The sequence below is a fragment of the Delphinus delphis genome, chromosome 11, assembly GCF_949987515.2.
Source record: "Delphinus delphis chromosome 11, mDelDel1.2, whole genome shotgun sequence".
NCBI lineage: Eukaryota > Metazoa > Chordata > Mammalia > Artiodactyla > Delphinidae > Delphinus > Delphinus delphis.
In genome coordinates, this window is record NC_082693.1 from 32,786,678 (window position 1) to 32,813,147 (window position 26,470).

Sequence of the window (26,470 nt, forward strand, 5' to 3'; positions counted from 1 at the left end):
GGGCTGGTGGTGGTTGCTACAGGACCATGTGGGCAGTCAGGACCAGCTACGTAATTCACAGGGCCTAGTGCAAAGTGAAAATGTGGAGACCAGTGTGCAAAAATGATTCAGCAATCCAAGGCGGTGATAATAGAGCATTAAACCAAGTGTGAGCCCTTCTGAACATGGCACCCTGTGCAGCTGCTCAGCTTGCAGACCCAGGAGGCAGGCCCTATTAGCAGTGTCAACAAGGTGCAGATGATGGTTGCTATGCGTCCACGTTTGTAATGTCAACAAGTACTGATGCTTGTTGCTGCAGGACCAAGTTAGTGGGGTGTTTGTGTCTGACGATGCACAGCCTAGCTCCTCATGACACTGCCCGCCATGTTCAACTATATCCAGGTGTCAGATCAGCTAGGAATCCTCACTCACCTATATTTGATAAATGCAGGTTTACTGGATTTTGCTGTTAAAATTGCAGGAGGTGCTCAGCAGGTAGCTCCCCTTTCTTGTTTTTTTTTTTTTTTAAGACACATTAGTGTTTTGTTGCTGTTGTTGTCATTTTTTAATTTATTTCGTTGCACCGGGTCTTAGTTGCAGCAGGTGGGCTCCTAAGTTGAGGCTCACAGTCTCCTTAGGTGTGGCTCTCCGGCTCCTTAGTTGCAGCACGTGGACCCCTTAGTTGCAGCAGGCGGGCTCCTTAGTTGTGGCATGCGAACTCTTAGTTGCAGCATGCATGTGGGATGTAGTTCCCTGATCAGGGATCGAACCTGGACTCCCTGCATTGGGAGCACGGGGTCCTATCCACTGCGCCACCAGGGAAGTCCCACTCCTTTCTTGTTATACCTTCAGGAAGGCCGCGTGGATGCTGGGAAGACATACCATGGCAATATTACCTGGGATTGACCAGGTCTTGTTCCAACAGGAGACTGGCCTTCTCATCCTGTGTGTGGGCTCCTTATGGAAGAGCTGGGAGCTTCTGAAGGAAGACTTCCTTTTGGCACTGACCCAAGGCAGAGATCCTGGCTCAGAACTGCTTCTCTACCTTCACCCTGATGAAGCTGTGGCACTTTTCTTCACTGGGCAGGGAAGCCTAGGGTTCAGACACACGCAGCACCCCCTTCTCATGGACTACAGAGTTAACGCCATCACCTTCTACTCTACAACTTCTAATAGGGGTGCTTGGCCCTGGCTCCACCCGCCTCCAAGCCCAGTAGACACTGGGTCCTGGAAGGGAGGAGGTTTTTTCTCCTTTTCCTTAAACACATACATACACACAAATAGAAGAAAATAAACACATTTTACCCACTTCCAAAAAAAAAAATGGGGTGGCAGCAGTGGCTTCAACAACACTAAATTCCAGAAATAGCAGTGCAAACTGCATCTTCTAGTGCTTCACAGAAGTATAGCAACGGATCCCTCACCAGACACTTCTGTAAGGGTGGGTTTGGACATTTCTTCCTGGTTGCCTAGTCTCATTCCCGATTCTACAGCTCTCCCAGAGGTTCTGTGAGCTACCAATGTCTTAAAAACATAAAGTCTCCTTTCTATTTCAAAATCGGATTCATTTCTGTAGCTTATAACAGAGAACACCAACAGATACGTGACCTACGTACATTTACTGGGAAGCGGGCTATGGCTTTCATCAGAGTCTCACAGAGGTTCTCTGTTTTAGAATCAAACCTAACTGAATTCCAGTGTCAACTCTGTCCCTTCCTTGCTTCATGTCCTACTTCCCTCTTATATAAAACAGGTTTAATAAAATCTACTTTGCAGTATTTTCTGAGGAATAAGCAATAATTCAAGGGGGAAGTATCTGGCATACATGTACTTCATCAAGGTTAATTCCCTTTCTCTAGACTCCTTTAAACTATAAATAAAACTTAAGTTTCATTTTAAGAAAGGGGGTTGTAAAAAAAAAAAAAAAAAAAAGAGAAAAAAAAAAAGAAAGGGGGTTGTAAGGTAGAGTTAAAAAACAAAGATCAGTGATAACATAAACATACTTAATATTTGTTAAAAAAATCAGGTATTCTAAATTTATTAAAGATGTTTTGAAAATACAAATAAAATCTACAGAAAACTGAGATGAGATTAAAGTATTCTATAAACAATACAGGGAAAGATCAACAGAAAACTGAGCATAAGAATTAAATACCATTATAGTTCAAGATCGACACAAATGTTTCATTTCTAGGACTGATAGGTCAGGTGAAGTCCATTTGCATAATATCACTGAATTTCAGAATGGCATTTGATAGAGTTTCAGTATATTTGGTGATGACCTTGTTAGACGTGGGATAAGACCTGTGCTGGAAGTGACTCTGTGTGGTGGATTCATAACTGGTTGAATGACCAGAGTCTAAAACACAGATTATGGATTGAGGGAGCAAGGTTTAATGAGGCACATCATAGGCAACTTCCTTGGTTGTATACATATGCTTCTTATTACTTTGGTGAGGCTAGTTGAATCAAGAAATACATAGTAAAAGCCTACTATATGTCATGCATTGTACTAGGCACTGAATATACAATGGTGAAAAAATATATATTCCTGCATTCAGGATCTTACAGGTTAGTGAGGAAAAGAAGTCAAGGGTATGACCATTATAATGTAGTTTGATAAGTGCTAGGATTAACATAAATACAGAGTACTATAGGAGCTCAGAAGTGGGCCACGTCACCCAGTAATAAACAAAGTCCTAAAAAAAGTGATGTCTCAGTCAAGCCTTGAAGAATAAAAGTTAGCAGAGGAGAAAAGGAGAAGTATCACAAAACAGTATGTGCAACAAAACAGTACGTGCAATCACAAAACAGTGTGTGCAAAAGTATGTGCAAAGTATCACAAAATAGTGTGTGCAACAGAATGTCTCAATTCACTCAAATTGAGATAAAGCATGACCTGTTCCAAGAATTATATTTCTGATTGTATGTATGGAGCAGGGTATATGATGGTGGGGGTGTTGAGAGATGAGACTAAAAGAGTGTTAGGGGATCATTAGATAATATAAGAAGAATCCATGAAGATTCTGGTAAGCCAAAATGATAAGCTAAATACAACAAGAAATTTAAGAGGGATAAATGCAAGTTTCAAAGTCTAACTACTCAAGGATGGGTGGAAATGTTTAAGAGCATGAGAGAAAGGCACAGGGATTTTAGGTGACTACAAGGTTAATATGATTTAAATGAGTGAGAAGGTAACCCATAGAAGAAACCTCTTCAAAATCCTGAAAGGAAGAAGTCAGAATCTGAATTTATGGTGTGATACTTGCCTCACCATAATTCAAATTTTGTGTCACTGTATTTGCCTTCAAATGTCTAAAGGGATTTTGACATGGAAGAAGGGTCAGACTTGTTCTCTGAGGCCTCAGAGGACAGACACGGCATGAGGAAGTTATGTTACTGAACTCAGGTTCGGCTGCTCACCACTCAAAAGCAGACAATCGAGGGGCAAGTGTCGGTAGAAAGGAAAGTTGCTTTATTCATAAAAGCCAGCAATCTGAGGAGGAGGTGGACTCTTGGCCAAAGACCAGCTCCAAAGATTCTGCTCAGCCATGGCGATATTTTAAAGGAAAAGGCGGAAACAATCTCAGTTAATCATTAAGGTAAGAGATTAGATTGTCATTTTTCCGTTGTGTGCAGACCCACTGACTTTTCCTGATTCCTTTGGATGCTGTCTTGCCCACCTGGTCCACCTGCAACTGGCTGTCCTCTGGCCCCTGTGGTCTGCCTGCAAATTTGCTATACTGGGGGTAGAGAGTCAGTCATTCTTTAACTACTTAATTCTTCATTCCTACTCCTTTTAATCCAGGAAAGGAGTCAACAGGTTAGGCAAGGCAGGAGTTAGGTTAAATGTTACCTAGTGATCTCATTTTTATGATTAAGGTCTGAGGAAAACAGAGACGAACAAACAGAAAAGGGGCAAAAAAGCCACTTACAAATCCCCACTGTCAGACATCATTCCATTTCTATGAGACTAGGGGCAAAGGCCCATCTGCTGTAACTGCTCCCTGCTGAGAGAGAGCATCAAATTCTTAGAGTGAAAAATGTCGACATGGGTCTGTAGCATCTCTTTGCTGACAGTTTTAGTTGCCTGCTTATATACATGGGCAGAGCAAACTACAATTATTCTTACACCAACAGAGATATAGATTATTATGAGCAATAGTGTTAATCCCATTCTTGCATCAGACACTGAGTCTGTGACTCCATTGTCCTAACCATTAACTGCTTGAGCCTGCTCTCTTGTGATTCTGGGAGGCCTGGGAGACTTCAGCTTTTCTACAAATGAGAGGCAGGGGACATAGAGAGGTCTTTGTTCTTGGGGTAAGGGGCACTGCAGGGTTCTGCTCAGTTCCAGTTAGAGGAGAGCACATGTTCACTCAAGAGAAGAAAAAGTTTCCGCCTAAGCCGTCAAAACCAGAATGGGCTGACTGGTGTGGTGGGGGTAATTGTGTTGACAAATGTTCGAGCGGAGGCTCATCCGTGATCATTTAGGTGGATGTCTCCAAAGACCTTCACCCACGACTGACCAGGTGTAGAAGGAGCGGAGATGATAAAAAATGAAGAAGAGATGTCCCTGCCTTCAATCTAATATCGTGCTTGACCTAAAGAGTTGCATGGTAATTAGTAAGGCATGTTAAAATCATACTGTCACTCAAAACTGTCCTATTTTGGAAAGATTCTTTCCCCTAAATGTTAGCTTTTACAACTCCTTGTGTATTTTTTTTTTAATTATATTGCCAAAATATTTGGTATTTCATTTTTTTGCAATTAAAATAGCATTGATTTATGACCTAACATAAGCAAACACACTCTGACTCTAAAGACTGAAAAGCTGTTCTCTGTGCATGCCACCATGAAAACCCATCCAATAATCAAGACTCCATGCTTCCTGTAAAATGGACTCCAGCTGTACAATATAGAACCCTGTAGACAACATTTTTAAATTTGCCATTAACAGTATAAGAACGTTTTCCAGACCCTACAGAAAACTACTCTTTCAGACAATGGGAATCACTTTTTTCATAGCACAGAACTGAAAAAGGCACTATAAGTCAGAAACTTTATACTCAGAGAGCACATGTATTCATTTATTTCAAATTCCATCTGAGAATGAACCGCAGCAGTGGTGACCTACAATTTGCTACAGACTGATATAGCCTAAAAAGACCCAAAATAGCCTTTCTACTCAGCATACAGTATCTACTCATCTATTCTGAGAATCTAATCTTTGCTGCATACTTTCTCCAGGTATGGATATTCTTTGTGATATTCACTTGACTTTGATCACCAATTTGATAGTTTAGCCTCTACTGCAGAAAATGTTCTCCAGTTTAAATACCTCGTCTTAAATCTATCACAGAAAACTGTAATAGATTAGTCAAAGCAAGGCACTTTTATCTATTTTAGAGAATTTTAAGAATAAGACATTTTCAACTTGCTAATTTTCATGGGTTTTTTAGAAATAATAATAAACTGATTTTTATAATGGACTCAGTAAAAACAATAGTTTGCCAATCTTCTCCTTTATATCAGGGACTAAGAAAAGTAGGGGAGGGAAGAAATAAAGCACAATGGTTTTTAATATTTCTCTTGCATGAGGTAAGAACTCAAAATACCTTCCAAAATAAATGTTACCTACTTTTCAGAGATGGTACAAAAATTGGCACAATGTATAATCAATAGGGCCTGGAAGTTTTACTCTGTTGTGCTGATTCTATGAAATTTCTTTAATTCTGTACAATATAAATCATCTAACAGCATTAAAATTAAATGTAATTTGAAATTAATGATGTGAAAATTTATTTCAGTTATCATTTAATCAAACCACTTTCATAATTTAGCTAGTCACCTTGGCTTCCCAGAAACTAATGAAATAAATAGCGTCCCAGTGGCAGTGGGGATGGATTTGGGCATCTGATCTTTTATTACAACTCAATCCCTGACTACCTCTATAAACTTGGACAAGTCACTTCACTTCCCTGGTCTCAGGTCCTTATCTGAAAATAGGTACATATTACCTATGTGTCTATCACCATTGCTGTCACTGGCTATGGATTGGAGGTTCCAGTGAATCAAATTGGGTTTGATTAATTTGCTAGAGTGGCTCACAGAACTCAGAGAAACATTTTACTCGCTATATTAACAGCTTATTATAAAAAGGTATAACTCAGGAAGAGCCAAATAGGAGATGCATAGGGCAAAGTATGGGGAAAGGGCCCAGAGCTTCCACGCCCTTTCTAGGCACGCCACTCTTTCTGAATCTCCACGAGTTCACCAACCTGTCCTTTTGGGTTTTTATGGAGGCGCATTACATAGGAATGCTTGACGAAATCATTGGCCATTGGTGATGAATTCAACCTCCAGACTCTCTACCGTCCCAGGAGGTCAGATTGTAGGACTGTAAGTTCCGACCCTCTAATCACCTGGCTTATTCTCCTGGCAACCAGCGCCCCCAATTAGGTGGGGTCCAAAAGTCACCTAATTAACATAACAAGAAACACCGTAATAGCTCTCATCACTTAGGAAATTCCAAGAGTTTTAGGATCTCAACTGGGTGAAGACCAAATATGTATTTCTTATTACAAGTCAATATCATAGCACTATGCAGGATATACACAAGGGGTGGACACAGAAAGTAACAGATAGGGTCTTATTTATACGATATGATCAGAATTACAGTAAAGATGACAAGAAAATGGGATCACAAATATAAAACACTTGGCATATAAAAGGCATTCAATAAATATTATTACATTGCTTCAGAACAAGATATGGAAAAAATTCTGAAATGCAAGTAGGTAGGATTGAAAATTTAAAGGAAGAGCAGGCTAGATATTTTCAAATTCTTTTCTATAAGATACTTAGAAAAACTGGATCAAATATAATAGCCATTCTTTCCAACGCATAGCTGAATTCATTAAAAAAAAAAAAAAAGGTATGGAAAATTCCCAAGGGCCAAGTCTAAAAAGCAAGTTGTAACCATAGTTGTAGGCTGACACTGAAAGTGCAGTTGGCTTTAAAGCAATTGACACTTCCCATTTTCTAAATGCTTGGGTTTTAAGGGCAACCTCGAGACAGAAAACAAGACCTTGAACTTGCAAAAGATAGGGATTTGGAGTTGAAGTCCCAGTGCTCACACACACTGAAAAAGAAGGCTAGAAAAATGCTGTCTGCCTATCAGCAAAGAGGAAACACAAAGAGATTTGTCTGTCTTGGCACAGACTTAGGGTGTTCAAAAATAAAAATAACCTCTGAGGGGCTTCCCTGGTGGCACAGTGGTTGAGAGTCCGCCTGCCGATGCAGGGGACACGGGTTCACCCCCCGGTCCGGGAAGATCCCACATACCGCGGATAGGCTAGGCCCGTGAGCCATGGCCGCTGAGCCTGCACGTCCAGAACCTGTGCTCTGCAACGGGAGAGGCCACAACAGTGAGAGGCCCGCGTACCGCAAAAAAAAAAATAATAATAATAACCTCTGAGATTCATAACTACAGGTTATGAATCTGCATTTGGGATTAAAATTCAGCCTCTAATTGGTTTGGGAAACCCCAAAACAGTAAATTAACATATAAAGTTCAGGCAAACATGATAATCACAATCCAAAATTACAAAACACACCAGCCATGAGGAAAAATTAGCTGAGATAAGAGATTAGGCCCTCAAGAACTTCAGCTATTGGAAATACCAGATAGAGAATATAAAATTAGAATGCACAAAAGAAGCATATAGTGACCCCAAAGTAAAAATCTGGAAAAGATTACACTGATGATGGGGTAGAATACACACAAAAACTTAATTAGAAATGCAAATTAAGCTGAAAAATTATAGGGAGAATGGGTGACTATAAAATATAATGGTATTGTCTGGAGCGTGTCTGAAATTTAGGCAGAGTCCCAAACTGTCTCTAATAAAATAAAATTCATATATCACAAATTTTTTAAATTTTCAGGACTGAAAAATAACCTGTTGAAATAGTCTCTTTTTCAGTGAAACAAAGACCCCTGTGAATATAATATAATGTAATATAATAGGATGCCTGAGGACATCTTAGGCTTTCATTAGAACTACCTCATTTAGAAATGAAACAGCTATTCATTTTACAATTTTGATCAAGGATAATTTTGACCAAGAACTGCTATTAGAAAAGGAGCTTCACAAAATTGGTATCTTGTTATGTAAGCCCAGGGTTGATCAGGAGTGTGCGAAAGAACAGATGTAAAAAATGTGGGTGTGTACAAGTCAGAACACTGTCGTTTTTCCCCACTTTGTATCTGCTGAGAAAGTAGTCTTGCATATCTGCGCCCAGGCTGGCATGAGCAGAAGAAGGGGAACAGGGAAGAAGCAGGACACAGAAAGCACAAGTGGAGTCAGCACTTGGGCTACATCATATGAATAACATGACTTTTCTGTGTGGCTGTGTGAAAGTGCTTGCGCTGGAATTATCCAACCAGAACAACACCCAAGGGAGCCATTTGCCAGGAAAGTGGTGTGGCAGTAAAAGGAGGTCAAGGGAAGAGGCTGATCTGGACCCAAAGATCCCATAAGAGGGGACTTTGCAGTGGGGACCCCGTCAGAAAGCCGGCACCTGCACTCTGCAAGGAGTTATCTGCCATCAGCATTACCAGAAAAGCAACAAGGAGCAGATTGTAATCACCCAAAGAAGACAAGGGGTGCTTTCCTTCCCTGCCATCCCTTCCCCAAGCTCTAGAAAGAAGACAGAGGAAGAGTAACAAGTCTGAACAGCACTGGGGGAGAGTTTTGGATCAGATATGAAATTGAAGTTTTTAACTGGACTAGATTATTTTAATAACAGAAACTGACCAGAAAGGTATAGGATTTGTCCAAGGTGTTGTTAGGAGGTTGGAAAGTAGTATTTGGCATAGAATTATTAAAGGCGGCTTGTACTCCAATGTTTTCCATGTATTGTAGTTATAATTGTGTAAAAAGCAGAGAACGATACGGTACTCAGTTTCCAATCCCTCTGTTAAATAGTAGACCTGCATTTTCTTGTGGATTGAAGTTTACAGTCTATCTAGAGGGATGCGGTTCTCAGACTTAAACGTTAATGCAAAACACTTCACATAGGGACAAAGGGTTAAATGCTGAGTGCGTAGCACAGACTATGATTTGAGAGGACAATACTGTGAGCCACCCAGTCAGTTTCACGGACAATATAGGACCTAAGCTGTGCCCCACGAGATGGATATAATTTGCATTGATAAAGCGATGTTGGGAGGATTTTGCAAGAAGAAGAGGTAGCATGGGCCAAGGTTCAGAGGTGGCAATCCAGGCATCATGCTCCTCCTGGCTGCAATGGGATTTGTGTGAGGGAACAATGGGACAGAAATTTACAGAAAGAGTTCAAGGTCAGATTTCAATAGCCAGGACATCTCAGCCAAAGGAATTTGCATCTGGTTGGATAAATAATAAGAAACCATTAGTTTTGCACAAAGGCTTTTGAGATGATTGTCAAAGGAAGACAGAGAAAGAAGCATTTAGAAAAGGAAAGCAAACATTTATTTTCTAAGAGGGCAAGAGAGTCAGACTTCAGAAGAATTGGCTGGCCAAAGTATTTAAATTTAAAAGCTGCAAAATTGCCCAGGTTACCGAGTTTACATTAGTCTGTCCATGAAGGAAAAACAGTAGCTTTCTCACATGATTATCATATTCAAAAACTCATGACGTATCTTCAGACACCAACATGGCAAATATCAAGTATAAAATGGTTTACAGGAAATATTCAAGGTTTTGCTATGCAGGGGCCAAACCCAGTCAAGGTGACCTCATTATTTTTGGTTTATGTCAGAGCATTACATGTTTTCTCTGACTGTCATATATGAGGTGCCTAATCATGTTGGAAGCAGGGTAAAATGTCACTTTTTGCTTCTACAGGATCAAAGTGGAATTTGAAGCCAATAAAATTGACACTGGTGTTCAGTGGTGTTGTTGAGATGAGCAGAAGTCTCTGTAGGTCTGAGCCACTGTGTTTTCCAGCTTCATCACGAAGAAATTGAGGCAGAGGTGTCAACTGACGGCTCAATGACATATTCCATGACGTAGCTGGGCTGCGGTATGCAACTGACAGCATGGCTTTCCGTTCCACTTCTCCAGCCCTTCTGATTAGCCTGCTGAACCATTTTACTTCTCTTTCAATGATAACTACCAGCAAATTAATTCAAGTGTGGGTGTTTTGGAGTTGCTATCAACAAGACAAATGATACAAGCCTCACCAGCAGTGCCCATAATTCAGTTATTCTTAATTAGGCAGTGCTAATCTGAGGAAGAACCAGCCTACAAGATCCCTGATGCCTCCCTGGATATATCAGCATTATTGTCAGAGCACCTGCCTCCTTTATGGCTAGTTCCAAAACATATGATTTACTTCTTATTTTATTATATTGTGGGGTTTTCCCCCTTGAACCTGGAATGTGCAGTTGGTGTCCTGTTATTACATTTTCATCCAGCCACAGAAGGAGCAACGTGAGGTTATAAATATGCCTCGGTGTTGTCACACCGATTCAGACACTAAGAGACTCCCATTATTTCCGCTACCTGGCTCCATCTGCTTCTGTGTTGATGGAAGGAAGTTCTTTCTAAAGTCTTGACTGTATTGGTTTGGTCTTTGCTACACAATGGACTTTCTGCTGTTCAAGAATTATTAAGTATAAAAAATACGATACTGCTCTATAATATGTTTTATAAAGCAGAGAATTTTTACCATACATGTCATTCAAAGATGCAAATTCAGACCTTCCCATGTCTTCATTTGTGTCACACAATGATTTTTTTTAACAGAATGTCGACTTGGATTTTTCTGTTATCCTAATATTGCTGTTAATTTAGTCACTCTTTGTACTGATCTGACATACACAGGAGGACCAAGTGCCAAAATAGATGAACAGCTCCACTCCTTTGAGACTACAACTGTGTCTATGAGCACATTTATAAAACTGCATTAGGGCAGTGGGAGTTGGTGATGGGGGTAGGAGGGGAAGAAAGAAGGATAAATTATAGATGTTTTAGACTTGGGAGTAAAAAGAGACTCTCAAAATGCTCTGAATAAAATTACATCTTTGTTGATATTTTTCCTTATATAAAATGTTTTTACTGTTCTTTGAAATTATGATAAACATGGTTACATCACAAGTAATATCTGAACAGGATTGAGAATACTTCAAAGATGTTTTGCTCATCAACTGACATCTTAAGAAATTCATTAAAACAAATTAAATTGTACATTAATACAATGTAAATTAAAATACAAATAGAACTTCCCCTTTAAAAGTAATTTTTGAGAGCAAAGCTTGTCCTTGGAATTTTTGTCTTTTCTCCACTGGTGGCAGTTTTCCCCTCTGCTGGTTTTATGGCATTTTATTGAGAAGCATTGTGTTGTCAATAAATAGGGTGGTAACCCTGAGGTAGGAGGGACCGTCTGCCCAAACTGGATTCTGGGATGAGAAGTATGTCAATCACTACAGCCTTTATGGTGTGTGTGGTATAATACATGTGCCATACAATTTAACATCTTAACCATGTTTAAGTGAACAGTTTAGTAGCGCCAGGTACATTCACATTGCTGTGCAACCCATCACCAGAACTCTTCTCATCTTTCAAATCTGAAAGATTTGAATCTATTCTTTTAGATTGACTGTGAGTCAGCATTCTAAACACAAGTTTAAAACTTTCCTGAAGGCTGTGTTAGCTGCAGTAGCAGGGGTAGCAGGGGTGTAGGCAGCTGTAGCAAAGCGAAAAAGAGGCTGAGGGGACAACCCGAAGATGGCGGCTTAGAGCACCCAGGCCAGACTTCATGCATGGAAACTCCAACTTCCTCGGCCATCCTCCCGTTAACAGTCTTCAACCTTCCTTTTTCAACCACAGCTCTGTACTTCCACCCTCTTCAAGCCACAGATGCTCCACCTTCCAGCCCAATGTTTATAAACAGCACTGCATAGGAGAAGTATTCCGAGGGTTAGGAGGTGGGGGAACGGCTTCTGTGAGTACAAATTTAAGAAATGCTGCATACTCTTCCCCTCTTGGAAATTCCCAATGTTCATTTGCATAATAAAATCTCCAACAAGTCTTACAGTGAAGAAATCAATGTAATTTTATAACTTTGTCTAAAATAGTCCTTTCCAAATTACTTGACTATGTACCTTATAACATGATGGTTAAGAACACAGGTTTGTGGATTCATGAAGCTCTAGATTCCAGGACCAACTTTACACTTACAAACTACACCAAGTTACTTGCCCTCTCTGGGCCTTGGTTTTCACATCAGTGCAATAGGTTAAATAACATCCAGCTTTTCAAGGAAAGAAGGAAGGAAGGAAAGGAGGGAGGGGCATCCTATAAACTCAACTCTATGATGACATGGATTCAAAAGCATAGATTTAACCTAAATGTAACAGTAATAGCAAAAAAAAAATAAGTCAAGATCAAAAAGAACTACAAGAAGCTGACGAAATATTCCAGATTCAAAGAGACTAAAGAAACAAGACAATTTAACACAATGTATGAGCGTGGATTAGAGCTTGAAGCAGGAAAAAAAAAGCTATAAAGGACATTATTGGGGTGATTGATAAAATTTGAATATGGGCTGTATTTAAAACAATAGAATAGAATTGTATCATTGTTACATTTCTTGATTTAAATTATTGTACGATGGTTATGTAAGAGAATGTCCTTATGTCTAGGTAACACACACTGAAGTATTGAGGGTAAAGGAGACATAATGTATCCAACTTACTCTCAAATGGTTGAGGGAAACCTCAGAACCACAGGAGAGAGGGGTGGGGTGGGGGGAAATGATAAGGCAAATGAGGCAAAATGGAAAAGAATTAAGGGTATACAGGAGTTCCTCGTGCTATTCTTGTAACTTTTCTAGTTCGAAATATATCAAAATGAAAACTTACCTAAAATTCATGATAACAGATATAAACATACATAATGGTTAGCTCAGGGCTCATCTTCTCAAAAACACCTGTGTCTAATGATGCCTTGTGCTGGGTATATCCCACTTGTCCCTCCAGTTCGGCCTCCACCACCTTCCTCGCCCCGGTTTCATCTCTGGGCGTCTGTCTTTAAGGACTCTATCAGTGGGCTCTGTGCTCTCTGGTCTTTAGCTGGATTTGCCCAGTGGGAGATGCTCTTTGGTTTCTGGCAACCTCTACCTCCCTGCTCTGCCCCTTTGGGCTTAGAAGTGATAATAGTTCCCCAGCGCTATGAGCCCTGGATATTCCAACATTCCGTGTTGTTTTCCCTAAACCTTGACCACACATTTGTAACTTCATTTACCACTCCTCAGCTACCCAGTTTGAACATGCTTCAGTATATATACTCTCTAGACACTGGAGACACAAAGATGGCTGAACATGAATGATGCTTTCTGATTGCTCACAATCCAAAGTAAAAAATGAATGCTGTTAAATAAAATGCATTGTGATACCCTCAGTCATAACCTGAATTACTAAGGAAGCTTCTCTCAACCCTTTCTCACCTGGCCTTATGGTTTGGAGATTAATCCTTCCTAAGTGTCCTCCAGCTATATCTGAGCAATCCCCAAAGGGGGCCACCTCATGGGCACCCAGGAGCAGGGTCTTCAGTCTCTTCTGCTCTGGCCTCCTCGTGTTCACATGCCACTGTGTTTGATGACAATGACACATGTAGGATCACCGTGCCCCTGAGCCCAGTTAATGTGGCCACGACTCCTTCCTCAGAGGAATGAACCTCCCTCTTGATTTCATAACAGTATATCAGAGAAAATGTAGTCAAGGTTAATGAGAAATTACTAAAAGTCTTAGAATAATGGAATATTATAACTTTACAACCACCACTCTGCTCTGGAATGTCCTGCTGTCCTTCACCTGACCTACTCACTGCATCAGTCCATCACCAGAAGCACCCCAGCCTAAACTTTCAGTGTTAAACAATTGAGAAGATTAACGAACGGATCAAATAAATCCTCAAAATGATGGGAGACTAAGCAGCCATTAAAGTTATGCTAAAGATCTATATAAACAATAGTGTTTACAATGGTTGAAGTGAGAAAAAGTAGGTTACAGAACTCCTTGTAGAGTATGAATTCATACATACACACACACACACATATAGGTACATATACATATAGAAACATATATACACAAAAACATATATGTATGCACTTATACACACACACACACACACACACACATACACACACACATGTTATTGTCAACTTTGTTAACCTGGGAACTCTATTTCCCAGAAACCTCTTCCCTGTCTGGCTCTGAGCTGGAGTTGGCAGCCACACGCTGAAGGAATTCCCAGTTAGTTACACTGCCAGATAGACCCAGACTTGCCTGGTGGTTTCCAACTTGTCCTAATTCTCATTCCACACCCAAATCTGCTGCTGCTGCCACAGCAGTACCCTATACCAGCCTTCACTCCACAGAGGCAACAGCTTCCCAGAGACCTCACCACAAGCCTCAGCTTTGTAGTGGGATGTGGTAGGGCTTCTCAGATTTCCTGCAAGCTCTGCTTGTCCAACCACACTGGTGCTTCAGGAGAGTAGCTAGTGGCTCTTTCTCAATCCTCCAACTCCCCCTTCTGGACTCTCACTTCTCCAGCTCCCCCCATAACTTGTTATGGTCTAATTCCTATAACCAACCCCTTCTTCTATAAATCCACGGCGACTCTGCATCCCTGACTGTACCCTAACTGAAACAATACATGAATGTGTGTAGGAAAATGTCTGAAAAGATAAGTGCTAAATGGAAATCCTCATTATGTCTGAGTGGTAGGCTTATAAGGTTTTTTTCTTTTTATTTGTCTGTGTTTAATTTTTTTTAATAATGACCATGGATTAACTAAGTTTAAATGATTAAAGAAAAATATCTTTTACATGGCAACAATCCAGTAACAACCCATTCTTTTTGTTAAATACTAGTTTCAGGTGTACAACATAGTGATTCAGTATTTTTACAAATTATAATCATTTTAAATTTATTATAAAATATTGGCTATATTTCTCATGCTGTACAATATATCATTGTAGCTTATTTATTTTGTACATGGTAATAATCCCCCTCCCCTATATTACCCCTCCCCACTTCCCTCTCCCTACTCCTAATCACTATTTGTTCTCTATCTGTACCTTTGTTTCTGTTTTGTTATATTCATTCATTTCATTCTTTTAGATTCCACATATGTGATAACATATAGTACATACTATATGTTATGTCTTTCTCTGTCTGACTTATTTCACTAAGCATAATACCCTCTGGGTCCATGCATGTTGTTGCAAATGGCAAAATATAGTTCTTTTTTATGGCTGAGTAATATTTCATTATATATATTGTATATAATAGTATTGTATATAATATATATATCTTATATATGTTGGCTAACACTGCTATGAACATAGGGGTGCATATATCTTTCCAAATTAGTGTTTTCATTTATTCCAGATATATACCCAGGAGTGGAACTCCTGGATCATATGATAGTTTTATTTTTAATTTTTTTTGAGGAACCTCCATACCATTTTCCATAGTGGCTGCACCAAATTACATTCCCACCAACAGTGCACAAAGGTTCCCTTTTCTCCACATCCTTGCCAACATTTGTTATATGTGGTATTTTTGATGATAGTCATTCTGACAGGTATGAGGTGATAACTCGTTGCAGTTTTGATTTACATTTCTCTGATGATTAGCAATGTTAAGCATTTTTTTATGTGCCTGTTGGCCATCTGGATGTATTCTTTGAAAAAATGTCTATTCAGGTCTTCTGCCCATTTCTTAATCAGCTTGTTTGTTTTTTGATATGCAGTTGTATGAGCTGTTTATATATTTTGAATATTAACCACTTATGGGTCATATCATTTACAAATATTTTCTCCCATTTGTTAGGTTGTCTTTTAGTTTTGTCAATGGTTTTCTTTCTTTCTTCCTTTCTTCCTTTCTTTCCTTCCTTCCTTCCTTCCTTCCTTCCTTCCTTTCTTTCTTTCTTTCCTTCTTTCTTTCTTTCTTTCCGCATTGTGAAGCTTGCAGGATCTTAGTTCCCTGACCAGGAAATGAACCTGGTGAACCCAGGGCCATGGCAGTGAAAGTGCCAAGTCCTAACCATTGGACAACCAGGGAATTTCCTGTCAATGGTTTCCCTTGTTGTGAAAAAGCTTTTAAGTTTAATTAGATCCCATTTGTTTATTTTTGCTTTTGTTTCCTTTGTCTTAGAGACAAATCCATGAAAAAATTGCTACCATTTATGTCAAAGAGTTTTCTGCTAATGTTTTCTTCTAGGAGTTTTTTGGTTTCTGCTCTTACATTTAGGTCTTTAAACCATTTTGAGTTTATTTTTCCATATGGTGTGAGAAAATGGTCTAATTTCGTTCTTTTACATGTAGCTGTACAGTTTTCCTGTCACCATTTGTTGAAGAGACTATCTTTTCCCCATTGTATATTCTTGCCTCCTTTGTCATAGATTAATCAGCCATAGGTGAGTGGGTTTATTTCTGACCTCTCTATTCTGTTTCATTGATCTATGTGCCTGTTTTTGCTCCAGTACCATACTGTTTTGATTATTGTAGCTTTGTCATATAGTCTAAAATCAGCACATGTGATATCTTCAGCTTTGTTCTTTTTCTCAAGATTCCTTCAGCAATTACAGGTCTTTTGTGATTCCATATAAATTTTAGGGTTATTTGTTCTATTTCTGTGAAAATGTCATGGCTATTTTGATAGGGATTGCATTAAATCTTCAGATTGCTTTTGGTAGTATGGACATTTTAACAATATTATTTCTTACAATCTATGAACATGACATATCTTTCTATTTGTTTGTGTCATCTTCAGTTTCTTTCATCAGTGTCTATAATTTTCCATGTAAAGGTCTTTTACCTCCTTAGTTAGATTTTTCCTAAGTGTTTTATTCTGTTTGATGTGATGGTAAATAGGATTGTTTACTTAATTTCTCTGATAGTTTGTTGTTAGTGTATAGAAATGCAACACATTTCTGTATATAAATTTTGTATCCTGCAACTTTACTAAATTCATTGATGAGTTCTAGTAGTTTTTTGGTGGCTTCTTTAGGATTTTTACATACAGTATCATGTTATCTGCAAACAGTGACAGTTTTACTTCTTCCTTTCCAGTTTGGAGTCCTTTTATTTCTTTTTCTTGTCTGACTACTGTGGCTAGGACATCCAATACTATGTTGAATAAAAGTGGCAAGAGTGGGCATCCTTGCCTTTTTCCTGATCTTAAAGAAAATTCTTTTAGCTTTTCACTGTTCAGTGTGATGTTAGCTGCAGGTTTGTCATATATTGCCATTATTATGTTGAGGTATGTTCCCTCTATATCCACTTTGTTGATAGTTTTTATCATAAATAGATGTTGAATTTTATCAAAAGCTTTTTCTGCATCTATTGAGATAATCATATGATTTTTATTGTTCAATTTGTTAATGTGGTGTATCATATTGTTTGATTTACAGATTTTGAACATCTTTGCATGCTGGGGATAAATCCCACTTGATCATCATGTATGATCCTTTTATTGTATTGTTGAATTCAGTTTGCTAATAGGTTGAGGATTTTTGCATCTATGTTCATCAATGTTGTTGACTCGTAATATTCTTTTTCTGTGATACCTTTGTCTGGTTTTGGTATCAAGGTGATGCTGGCCTCATAGAAAGAATTCAAGAGCATTGCTTCTTCTGCATTTTTTGGAGTAGTTTGAGAAGGATAGGTGTTAACTCCTCTCTAAATGTTTGGTAGAATTCACCTGTGAAGCTATCTGGCCCTGAACTTTTGTTTGTTGAGAGTTGTTTTATTACTAATTCAATTTCATTACTGGAAATTTCTTAACTCATATTTTCTATTTCTCCCTGGTACAGTCTTGGGAGATTATACATTTATAAGAATTTAAAATTGTACATTTATTCTAGCTTGTCCATTTTATTGGGTATAATTGCTGGTAGTAATCTCTTATGATCCTTTGTATTTCTGAGATATTGGTTTTAACATTTCCTTTTTCATTTCTGGCTTTATTGATTTGAGCTCTCTATTTTTTTCTGATGACTCTGGCTAAAGGTTTATGAATTTTGTTTATCTTTTCAAAGAATCAGCTCTTGGTTTCTTTGGGCATTTCTTTCTTTCTTTTGTCTCTGTTTATTTCTGCTCTGATCTTTATGATTTACTTTCTTCTACTAATTTTGGATTTTGTGTGTTCTTCTTTCTCTAGCTCCTTTAGGTATAAGGGTAGGTTGTTTGAGATTTTTCTTGTTCCCTGAGGTAAGCTTGTATTGCTAAAAAATTCCCTCTTAGAACTGATTTTGCTGCATCCCAGAGATTTGGGATCATTGTGCTTTCGTTTTCATTTGTCTCCAGGTATTTTTTTTATTCCTTCTTTGATTTCTTTGGTGATCCATGTTTGTTTAGTATTGTTTAGCCTCCACATGTTTGTGTTTTTTGCAGTTTTTTCCTTGTACTTGATTTCTAGTCTCATAGCATTTTGGTCAGAAAACGTGCTTGGGATGGTTTGAATTTTCTCAAATTTACTGAGATTTGTTTTGTTGCCTAGTAACAACCCATTCTTAATAATTTGTTACACAGGAACACTAACAAGAATGAATAGGACTCAGACTGGCTGGCATCAATATCAGAACCTCCTCTCCAATATCCAGCCATAATTACTCAATTTATTCCCTGGGGCAGTTAAGGTATCTTTGAAATATTATGGGTATTTTGTTGTTTTTTTTAAGGAGAGATACAGAATAATTATAAATTTTCAGACTTTTTATCACCTTCACATTTCTTCCTTGATTCTTTTCTCACCCTGGAAAAATTAGTATATAAATCTTAATTTTACAAAGAGAGAGACTGACACAGAGGGCAAATGAGAGTCAATTAAAAAATTAAATTTTTACATTTAATGTTTTTCTAAAACTATTCCAAATAAAGATCAAAGATATCTGTGAATATATAGAGATTCTGTATGGATTTGATCAGTCTTGGGTGGGAAGGGGTGCTTTGTTTGTTTGCTTTTTCAGGATAGGTTGATTTTTCTATAGGACAAGTGGGCACATGTTTGGAATAATTAATATAAATATTATAAACTAATTTTACAGATGATATTTTGGTATTAAAAGGTTGGCAAATTGTCAGCAGATTTGACAATTGTTTAAAAATGAACATTTTGGGACTTCCCTGATGGTCCAGTGGTTAAGAATCTGCCTTCCAGTGCAGGGGAGGTGGGTTTGATCCCTGATTGGGGAATCTAAGATCCCACATGCCTGTGCAGAGCCATTAAGCTGGTGCACTCCAGAGTCCATGTGCCACAACTAGAGAGTCCATGTGTCGCAATGAAGAGCCTGTGCAGCTCATCTAAAAGATCCAGCGTGCCACAGCCAAATAAATAAATATTTTAAAAAATGAACATTTTATCAAATGAATCTGTAGGGTGCAGCATATAATTACAGAGCTGTGGATATGATGCTGATGCTAAGCTATCAAAAGGAAAAGTATGAGATGAATTGGACTCCTAGAGCCCGAGGGTAGTGAAAAACACATTACAGCAGTCTAATAAACTGCCCATCTCAAATGACCTAAAGTGGTATTAACATAAAAACAAACAGAAAGTCCCTTTAGAAAAGAAAATTAAATGATTTATTCAGTAGCTAACTACGTTTTCCCCAAAAGACAATATAGTAGTAGAAAAAGGAAGAACCACCACAACAAAGCAAAAGGATACATATTTGTTGCTTTGAGGTTAAGAATAAGAGCACTAAAGTCTGCTTTTGCCACTTATAAGTTGCTTTGCCTTAGGCCAATAACATACCATGTCTCTCAGTTGCTCCATCTATAAAATGGGGATAGTATTATCTAGCTCCTGGAACTGTCATAAAGATTTCATGAGATAATAAATATAAAGCAAAAAGCATCATATTTAGTGCTCTACCTTAGAAAAGGCTTAGCTCCTTTAATAAACTCATGTGTGGGGTGAAATAAGGAGATTTATGAAAGCAGATGGAGCTTAAAACACCCAGAGTTTAGCTAAATGAGTCTTTCACGTGTAATTAGGGCTACTAAAAATGTAAGATACTAAAGTAAGAAGCATAGATAGAAAAGAAAATCAAAACTCTTCATGTTGGGACTTCCTTGGCAGTCCAGTGGTTAGGACTCTGCATTTCCACTGCAGGGGGCTCAGGTTCGATCCCTGGTCGGGGAACTAAGATCCCGTATGCCTCACAGCACGGCCAAAACAACAACAACACAACAAAAAACTCTTCATGTTAAAAACAACAAATTGCCTAATTAAACATAGCGAATTGAACTCACATACTTATCTTTGTTTCTTCACTAAACTCCACCAAAATGATAGTAAAACAGGAGAAGCATACACCCACATGGACACCTTCATACTGTTTTCATAGTGGCTGTACCAATTTGCATTCCCACCAACAGTGCATGAGGGTTCCTTTTTCCCCACATCTTTGCCAACACTTGTTATTTGTTGTCTTTTTGATGCCATTCTGACAGGTGTGAGGTGATATCTCATTGTGGTTTTAATTTGCATTTCCTTGATGATCAGCAGTGTTGAGCATCTTTTCATGTGTCTGTTCACCATTTGTATGTCTTCTTTGGTAAAATATCTATTCAGGTCCTCTGACCATTTTTTAATCAGGTTGTTTGGGTTTTTTTTTTTTTACCTTGAGCTGTGGGAATTATTTGTATATTTTGGATATTAACCCCTTATCGGATGCATCATTTGCAGATATCTTCTCCTATTCTGTAGGTAGCCTTTTCATTTTGTTCATAGTTTTCTTCACTGTGCAAAAAGCTTTTTAGTTTGATGTCATCCCATTTGTTTGTTTTTACTGTTATTTCCCTTGCCTGAGGAGACATATCCAAAAAAATTGCTAAGATCGATGATATCATAGAGCTTACTGCCTATGTTTTCTTCTAAAAGTTTTATGGTTTCATGTCTTACATTTAAGTCCCTAAGCCATTTTGAGGTGTTTTTTTTGTTTTTGTTTTTCTTTTTTTGTATGTGGTATAAGAAAGTAGTCCAGTTTGGTTCTTCTGCATGTAGCCATCCAGTTTTCACAACACAATTTATTGAAGAGGCTGTGTTTCCCCGTAGTATATTCTTGCCTCCATTGTCATAGCTTAATCGACCATACGAGTGTGGGTTTGTGTCTGGGTTCTCTATTCTGTTTCATTGATCTATGTGTCTGTTTTTGTGCCAGTACCATACTGTACTGATTACTGAAGCTTTGTAGTATAATTTGAGATCAGGGAGTCCCCAGAAGTTTTCTTAAAATCTGGGAGCAGGCGCTTCTCCTACCGTTTCTTCATCCACGCTAGCTAGAAAACAGACACTCTAGATGGAACCAGAGGGCATTTTGTTACCATTGTTAGAAATCATTTATTGGGAATGACAAAGAAGCAGCCAAGAGGGAGGCTGAGTTCCTGATGTTCCAAATTAGCCTTGACAACCCACATTTATGTGAGAGAGAAATAAGCTTCTATCTTCTTTAGGTCATCATTATTTTTACTTTCTGTCACTTGTAGTCAAATCTCATCTCAGGTAATCCAACCTAATACACAAGCTTAGGAAGGTTTTCTTTGCAAATTATTAAGTTCTAAAAAACTGTATATAATATGGATATATATAACATGGTTTTTATTTATTGTGTTATTTAAATCCTATAAATACATCTGATATTTTTGGTCTTCTTGATGTACAAATTCTGAAAGTTAATTAAAGATTGATACTATGATGGTGGCTTTATCAATGTCATATATTTTTGGAAGATTTTGCTATATGTAAACATCTTCTATAATGTTTGATGCATAACAATTAGTGTATATTTTGGTAGACTACTATATGAAATTTAAAAAAAAATTCTTTGTCCCATTTTAAACTTTGGATCTTGATTTTACTCTTTCTGATAATATTACATTTGATTTCCTTTAAAAATTTTTCTTCTATGCCTTTCCCCATTCCTGTATTTTCCTTCTTCCTTTGTCACTTTGCTTAGGTATTGCAGGATTAAACTCAAAGTGTCAGAAGACTAACTCTTTCAAAGGGTGCTAGGCCTGCTGGGAAATGGCTCTTAAATTCACCCATTTTCATGGAAAGCACTCAGAAACATTGTGGGATTATTTTGTCTCTGCTGAGTGGGAAGGCACAGAGTTTGAATTTCTAGAACAGTAAGGATAGGAGGGAATAGGCAGAGGTGGGGAAAAGAAGGAGATGAAAATCCTGTGAGAATGACAAGATAAGATCTGTCAGAATTCTTACGCAATGCAGCTACTCATATCCACAAATGTATGTCCCAGGGAAATTACTGGAGACTAAATAGCCCATACCACCATCAGGCAGCTTTCTGTGTCATCTCCTGCCTTGTCTAAACAAATCCATAAATTTCCACATCCTTTTCTATAAAGAAATATTACATCCTCTAATGACATGGGCATTTTTCCAACAATTACATTATCATTTTGTTGCTAAAGTTAACAGATATATTTCTCACAGAGAACATGAAGCTAGTTTTTTTTTAAACCAAACATCAAGATATTGGTCTGTATTTTACTAATTTTGTTTATATAAAAATGGTACATGCTTATTTTAAGGAATGTCTAGCATGAAGAAGACTAGTAGAGGAAAGGCAGTTAAAAAAACAAAGTTAACATTTATTGAGACCTCTTTATATGTCAACATTATTTTAAGTACTTTGTGGATATTAACTCATTTAATCCTCACAATGGCTTGATGAAGTAGGACTATTACTGTACCCATTTTACAGATGCAGAAACTTAAAATTTATTAACTTGCTCAAAATTACAGTTATTCAGAGGCAGAGCTGCTGTCTCAATCCCCCAATCCCCAACCCCTGGCTCCTCAGTTTCTCTTATACTTCTCAGCAAAAAGTTAACTATCATCACCTCAAACTCCACCATCCACATAACTATCACTATCAGGTGAACATCATTTCATGGATCTTTCTCTACATATATACGGGTGGAATGATAAGTAGGAATACTTTTATGAAATAGGGTTATACCATGCATGTTATGAAGGAATGAATGAAAGATTACAAATAGACAAAAACTAAGAGCATATCTTGCACCAGGCATTGTGATTCATCTAATTTTGTGATTAAAACTTTAAAATAAATAAAAATTTTTAAATGACGTTGATATCCTAATACATTTTTAAACTAGTAAAGGCTTAACACTTTATATACCCTCCTTGCTTTCCACCTCCCAATTTTTTGTGGATTACATTATTAGATTAGATTCAGATGTTATCGTAATACCCCCACTATTTCCAATTAGCCCCATAACTGAATGCTTCACAGTTTATTGTAAATTCTTTTATCATGGTGTCTCCACTGCTGAGGTCTCTGTATTGATTCATCAGTTAGTTGTCTGCTTTCATTTATAAGTAGGTCTTTCAAGAACAGCTCAAGGGTTTACCATCTTTTGAGTTCATGCATGTTTGAGAATATATGCATTTTGCCTTTATATTTGAATGAGATCTTCTTTGTTATAAATGTTAGAGTCATTTTCTTTCATTCAAAACCTTGTAGACATTTCCTCTGTCTGTTGAATGTTGCTCTCCAGAAATCTAAAAATAGTTTGATTTTGCTTTTTTCATTCTTTTTTTGGGGGGGGGGGTGCCTAGGAGCATGATTTGCTTTTTCTAATAAAAAAAGATTTATCTGAAGAAATCTGTCTTTATTTTTGAAATTTTACACTTACCTAGAATATATCTGTTAGTACTCAGAAACAAAATTTCCTGAAATAAGATGTGCTCTTTTAACTTGCTGATTATTCTTTTATAATTTTCATTCCAAGGAAACTTTCTTGTTCCATGCGTTCATGCCCTATTTCTAGTTTGTGGTCCTTTTGGATTTTTCCTAATTATGATGATCTTTTTCATTGGCATTTGACTCACTGTACTTTTCCTCTATGTCAGCAATTTAATTTTCAACTGTCTTTTCTGTTCCTTTCTAATTTACTTAACAAACTTTTCATGACCTCCTTTTGATCCTCAACTTGTTTCTTAGACCTATAATCTCTTTTTAAAATCTCATTTAATTGTTTTAGTTCATATTTGAGGCTTACCTTAATGAATTCATGAGCTTAATAAGTTGTTCCCTAGTATGAAGCACTTGAGGGAAATTTGTTCTTTAGGATATAGTTTCTTCTAGGTTGGATTTTTTTTTTTCCTGTAGTATGACCCCATAGTTACCATGCCACTTTTTAAATTTTATCTTGCTCATTCTTGGACAGCTCTGATGAGATCCTCTATATCCTGTGATAAAGTATAAATTACTTCTCATTCATCCAACAAGACTTTATTGAACACCTATGTGCCAGGCATGTGTCAATGAATAAAACAGAAAAAAAAATCCCATTTATATTCTGGTGAATGGGAGAAGGGGTCATTGATTAAGAAGAGAATGATAATAAATAATAAACATAGTAAATATATTACATGTTAAGGTGATAAGTAATATGGAGGAAAAAAATAGAACAAAGTAAGGAGAATTGAGAGTACCAAGGTAGAGACAGGTACAAATTGCAACTTTAAATAGGCAGTCAGTGTAGGTGTTCTGGTTGTCTATCATTGTGTAACAAACTACCCCAAAACTTTAGTGGTTTCAAGTAACAACCATTTTATATTATATGATTTTGTGGGTCAGGAATTTGGGCAGGGCTTCTGTTCTACCTGATGTCAACTGAAGTCACTCAGTGGTTTTCAACTGGTGGCAAGTTTGGGCTGGATGATCCAGTATGACTTCACTGGTCCAAGAGGGTTCAAGATGTCTTCACACACATGCCTGGACTTGGCAGAGATGCTGGAAGCCTAGTTTCAGCTGGGACTCTCTCACTCCTCATGTAGTCTCAGGATGTCTCCAGGTGGTTTCTACAGAAGGGTAGTCAGACTTCTTACAAGAAAACTCAGGATTCTAAGAGTCCAAGGTGGAAGTTGTTAGTCCCAAAGATAAGCCTTCCATGCTCTACTGGTCTAAGCCATCACAAACCATTCTTATTAATTCAAGAGGATGGGAAATAAACTCTCCTCTCAATAGGAGTGTCAAAAAATTTGCAGCCATCCCTTATTCTTCTGGTAGGTTTCACTGGGTATTGACATTTAACCAAAGATTTGAAGGAGATGAAAAAGTTGGCCAGGGAAATATTTAAGAGAAGATTTGCAGAGAAAGGAAACAACAGTGCAAAATCTTCTAGTTGGGAGTTTGTCGGGTATGCCAGTGTGGTGGAGAAAGAGTGAGCAAGGCAACAGTATTAAATAAAATTAGAGAAATAATGCTGGCAGATCCTGTAAGGTCTTGTAGCCACTTAAAGGCTTTGGCTTTTACTATGAGTGAATGGTGTGTCACTGAGTGATGAGCAGAGACATGACATGATACGACTCATCTTTTGAAAAGGATCAGTCTAGCTGCTATGTTAAGGATAGACTGGCTGGATGCTGCTGGCAACAGGGTCACCATTTAGGAGTCTGTTGCATTAATTCAAACAAGAGGTAATGATGGTCTAGACAAGTGTAGTAGAAGTAGAAGTAGGGAGGAGTTGTTGGATTCTGGATTTAATTTAAAGGTTGATGCAATAATATTTTTAATAGCTTAGATGTGTCATGTGTATGAACAAGACGAAAGTAAAGAATGACTCCAAAGATTTTAGCCTGAGCAGCTAGAAGGATAGATTTATCATCATCTAAGTAAAGAAGATTCTAAATAGAGTAGGTTTAAGAAAAAAAATCAAGAATTCTGTTTTGGGTATGTTAAGTTTGGGATGAATACTAGATATCCTAGTAGAGATAGCAAGCAGAAACAAGTAGTAGAGGAGACTGGAATTTGGCAGACATCTTGATTGATGATACAAATTGGGGACACGGTCCATGTTTGTAAAGGCATCGAACGGATGAGATTGCTGAGAGGCTCTGATACACTCTAGCATTAAGAGAGTGGGAAGAAAATGGAGTGCTAGACAAAAACCTGAAAGAAGTATTGAATGAGGAAAGAGGAAGACAAAGAGTACAAGGAAATGGAGGCCAGGTGAAGATGTTTCAATGAAGAAAGTGCTTCTTCAAATTCTGTCACATGCTACTAATAGGGCAAATAAGATGAGGATTAGCAATTGGAGATTGGAATTAACAACACACAAGTTGGGAATTCCCCGGCAGTTCAGTGGTTAGGACTTGGCACTTTCACTGCTGAGGCCCCGGGTTCCATCCCTGGTTGGGGAATGAAGATCCTGCAAGCTATGAAGCGAGAGAGAGGGAGAGGGAGAAGGAAGGAAGGAAGGAAGGAAGGAAGGAAGGAAGGAAGAAAACACAAGTCACTGTGATTCAATGTTTTTATAGAACCCTGAAACTAATACAATATTATAAATCACCTATAATTTTTAAAAAAAAGAACACACAAGTCACTGGTGATCTTGACAAGAGAAGAACTGGAGACAGAGAATACAGACAACG

At 37.9% G+C, this 26,470-nt stretch overlaps 1 pseudogene; it reads left to right on the forward strand.

The window, feature by feature from the left end:
* The first annotated feature begins 363 nt into the window (after positions 1 to 363).
* Positions 364 to 11,932, forward strand: LOC132434277 (N-acetyl-D-glucosamine kinase pseudogene; annotated as a pseudogene).
* The last annotated feature ends 14,538 nt before the right edge of the window (positions 11,933 to 26,470 follow it).